Source organism: Etheostoma spectabile, chromosome 16 (genome assembly GCF_008692095.1).
Source record: "Etheostoma spectabile isolate EspeVRDwgs_2016 chromosome 16, UIUC_Espe_1.0, whole genome shotgun sequence".
In the NCBI taxonomy this organism is placed as follows: domain Eukaryota; kingdom Metazoa; phylum Chordata; class Actinopteri; order Perciformes; family Percidae; genus Etheostoma; species Etheostoma spectabile.
Genome location: NC_045748.1, coordinates 16,717,409 through 16,721,929, shown reverse-complemented (window position 1 = coordinate 16,721,929; position 4,521 = coordinate 16,717,409). Strand labels below are relative to the sequence as shown.

Genomic DNA, 4,521 nt, shown 5'->3' with positions numbered 1-4,521 from the left:
TATGTGTCAATATGCCTGTACTGTACAACAAATTGCCTCTCGGGGACATTCATGTTTTCTAAGTCTAAGTGTCTTATTTACAAGGTTAAATCACATGTATTTGTATTGACGGAGATATGCTGTTCTGGTTCAGGTTTAAATGACTGTTTCTCATCAGGTTGCAGCTGCAACAACTGAACTGTTTCTCAATCTACAAGACTTGTTTCAATATCACCTTCATTCTAGAGTTATATGCATGCAAATTAACACATGTACAGACTTCACAGTCAAAACTGATCTCAGATCACAACAATTGCATTTTGTGTATGATTTTGAAGAGAGAACTATTTCCAAAAAGGGAACTGTGTTTGGTTTGTTTTTTGTTGATAACTGAAGAGAGAGCCCACTCTGTATCTTCTCATTAGAGATGATAAAAAGAGCGAGAGAGAAAAAAAAAAGGAATTGGAAATACAACCAGTATGACATGTTACAGCTGTGATGAACTTGGCCTGTATTCCTCAAATTTGACTTGTAAATAAATGTGTCTCCTTCAAATGCAAACCAGGAAACAGGAAGTTGATCTGGTAAAGATCTGTGGTGGTAGCCCAGCACGTCAGAGTACTCCAACCAGTGTATTATATTTCAGTGTGAAGTGAAGCAAAACATAGTTGTTGTTTTTTACCTATCTAAAAACTGAATATGTCCTGTATTGAAATTATGGTTTGAACAAAAATTACCACCTCTTAAATGAAAAATCCTTATTGTTGAAGTTTTTGCTTGGCCAGTTAGGCGTAGATACTGTCTGCAGCCGTTTGTTTTGCTCTGGAACTGAAAGTGATGACATAACAACCCTATTTACTATGCAAGCAATGTGCTGCATTTGTGAAGAGAGTGTTACTACTGCAAGACCAAACACACTGATACTGAACATTTCTGTCTCATGTAGGCTGAGGCTGTCGAATGAGGAAGGGATATGTATGACAGTCAGGATGGTGGCTTATTTTAAAAGTGTTATTTTCTTGTCTGACAACTTGGTTCATTTGTTTTCTTCAAACTTCCTCCTCCTTTAACTGTGGTAGCTAGTTTTGAACCACAAAATGTTCATTACACCAGACTTCGTGTACACACAAAATAAAAAGGTCTGGTTGTGTCACTGTTGCAAAACTCATATCACACACAAAAACTGTTAAAATGTGTTAATAGTAACAGTACTTTGATGCTGCAGTGTTGCAGCCACATTGTACGTCTTGCTATCATTCCAGTTACCTCTGGTGTTAGCAGATGTTTTGCTAAACTGGTTTGATCGTATGAATAACTGTAGCCTAGCAACCTGTGCCGCCGATGTTGCGGCACTAAATCTGAGTTCTATTGCAATCAGTTTTGAGCAGTAGCGTTAGCTTAGCTCAGTGAACTTAGTAGTTTGGCTAACACTGGTATAAGCAGTATGTTCATGTGATTAACATACTATTAGGGTCATAAACCAACAAACTGACGGAGGCGCGAGTCGCTGACAGCAATTTACTGCAGAGCTGAGGCATACGTTGTTTGTTTACTAGAGGGTTCATTTGTTTTTTGGGGTGACGAGATGGTAAATGGCGGAGTTAGCCTCGAACAACAAAAACTACGCTGGTATGGCAGCATTTTGGATTTGAAGCCAGTGAAAGAGGTTTTGCTTAAAAAGACAAGCGTGTGCGAACACTGCAGGGGGAAAGTCATGGCTTAGAGTTATAATACCGTAACCAAGTGGACTGGGGTTTTTACACTCTCATTATGGGCTCTTCTATCTCACTTGGTAGCTGCAGAATAAAGTGCAACACCTAGTAAAATTTGGTTTATGGGTCTGATCCGGTGTTTGGCCTAATATAAAACCAGTTTCCAGAAAATATTTTACACTGACCCAAGCCTTGCCAATGGGGAGAGTTGAAGGGAGAGACGTGAGGTTGAGACACTGTGATGTAAGAAGAGACAAGTGCATACCGGTGTTCTATAAACAACGGGAAGGTATTTACTTCATTTTGGCCTGCTCTCCAACACTGTCAGTAGTTCGAGCAGCAGCAGTGGCTGGGACGCACAGCTCATGGAGACTATTAAGGAACTTTAGTGGGACCTAGGCCTACATTTCTCGAGGATATTATTGTCACCTCCATTAATCCAATTAAAACTCAAAAGGCACTCCTTATAACTCCAGAACTTGTCTGAGAAATAATCCAGTGAAAGTTGTCTGTACTTTTGCTAATTTGGCATACTTTAAATGCTGCTATTTGCTACAATGTAAACAAAAATACCGGTGGCTTAAAAAAGGCCTCAAGTTGTAGCCCACAGCAAAATGATCGATTCCGTGGCAACATTATACTTCCTGTTTACATCCCCCAAAGCCCCCAAATTAAGGGATCTGTGGTTCCAAAATGTAGAGCATGGATATCCCCCAAAGAAAATGAGTTTCAAAATCCATTAATTGTCACTTAGAATATCCCATTGACATTGTTCTTATATTCCTTATACACTAACACTTCTCTATTCATTCATATATTTACGTCCATATATGTGTTTAGCTTTTTTTCACTCAAATGTGGTGAAATGGGTCTATGTAACCATAGTTGTTGTCGGAATTCCCGCCTTTTGTTTATAATAGTGACTCAGTAATGAAGATATGGAGATCACATAGACATCAAAGAATTTGTCTTATGTAATTCAATGTTTAAGATGTCTATGAGTTCTTACCAGTTCCACCAATGAGACTTTTCCCCTCTAAACGTCTTGCATTGATTTATTTGAATAAATATTTAAAGCCCAAAGTGGTCCAAATATCTTTTATTTCACAAAAAAGCAAATAATTAGAGAAGAAAAGTCAGAAAAAAAGTAAAGACTGGTGTATCAGAACTTTGTTGTTTCTTCTTTCCTGCCCCATCAATCATCTCAGGTCCATTATATTTATCTGGTGACCCTAAGGTGGGGTCCAACCCCTAGGATGGAAACAACTGGACCCATCTGACTGGTACTTTTGATACCTTAAGTAAATTATTTTCTTACTTTTACTAAAATAGGATTTTGAATGCAGGTCTGTTTTTATTACTTTACATTGTTGTAGTGGTACTTTTAGTATTTAACAGTTATTTGTCCATTCTATTTTAGCATTAGAACTGTTCAAAAAAATTAAAACTGTTAAATGTTTTCATTTAGAAACTTGAAAAATGTAGTAAACACAATGTTGTACTCTGCTATTTTTTTAAACTAGTGATAAATTAAACTGCCTCTCTAACATTTCCATGTTCTGTGAGTGAGAGCAAAGTAGCAGACTGAATCCACTGGGAGTCTGCAGAAGAGGCAGATATAGCTATAAATCCCCCTGGTTTACCAATCTCTCTCCAGGAGTCTATAATATGTCTGTAATCCTCAGATTACCAGTATGGTCCCGTGTGCAGCCATAGTGACTCGGGGCAGGTGGCTCAGGGTTGACTGAGCACTCCACCTGTGTGAGGTCAAGATAACAAGTAAATCTTAGTGTACGTTGGCTACATTAATTGTGGTAGAGTCAGACAAGTCGGTCTTAGAGTTGTACAATGGATATGAAAACTCGCAGTGTTAGAATTTTGTCAATAAAACCCGTGTTGACACTTTAACTAAATAATAGTTCAACCAAACCTTAGTTTCTTAGGATTTACAGTAAGAACATGTAATACCATGATATCAGGAAAAAGGAATGCAGTGTTTTTTATAAACAGGGTCGAAGCACAGAGGGAGCATTGAGCAGCCGATCGTTGTCTGCAGTGAAGCGATGTGGTTTATAACTGCCAATGTCATGCCTCTGCACTTTGTACTGTACCCCCAGAAGCAAATCATGTAACTGTGCTCAAAAAGCATCTCTTTATTTGTTACTTATTACTAGCTAATATTTACACAGTTTTAGGGACTAGTAGAAGCATGCATCAGATGAGGCTTGTACTACAAATCAAGATCAACATGCCCTGGATTTATTTTAGTTACCCGGCTTCACCTAATCCAACAACCTGTGTCACGACGGTGGTTAACAACTAGTTCAATTAACCCATGGTTTCCCCAATCCAGCGCCGCGCGTGTTCACATAAAAGAGGCGGTGTTTGCACAGCACGACCAATCACAAACATCTACCAGAGCTGCATATTTTACACAAGAGGAGCAAACTAAAATGCTACTTGAATATGAAAAACACAGACACGGATTTACAGGCAAATCACAATACAGTTGCTCCTTCCTAAAATAGTAAGGAAAGCTGGCAAAAAACCCTGATGCTGTAAATGCATAAATTACAACGCTTATCAATATTACTTCCCCATCAGTCAGGCACAAGATCTGACCATAATTACACTTGTGCTTTCATAACCTGTTGTTGCTTAAGCCTATTATTTCAGTTGCAACCCTGGCAGTGGTAAGCGATCGTGAAAGCAAATAAAATATATAAAAACATAATTGAAACCGATGTAAGCATTGACAATACGCGGCTCAAGAAGCCGACATATAGCCCATACAAAATCGTAGGGTAAACTCACTCAGCCAACATTTGAA

General features: G+C 38.5%; 1 protein-coding gene across 1 annotated transcript in view; it reads left to right on the top strand.

Moving 5' to 3' along the window:
- The window catches only part of tmem38b (transmembrane protein 38B), a 12,207-nt gene that overhangs the window by 1,815 nt on the left and 5,871 nt on the right, over positions 1–4,521 (top strand).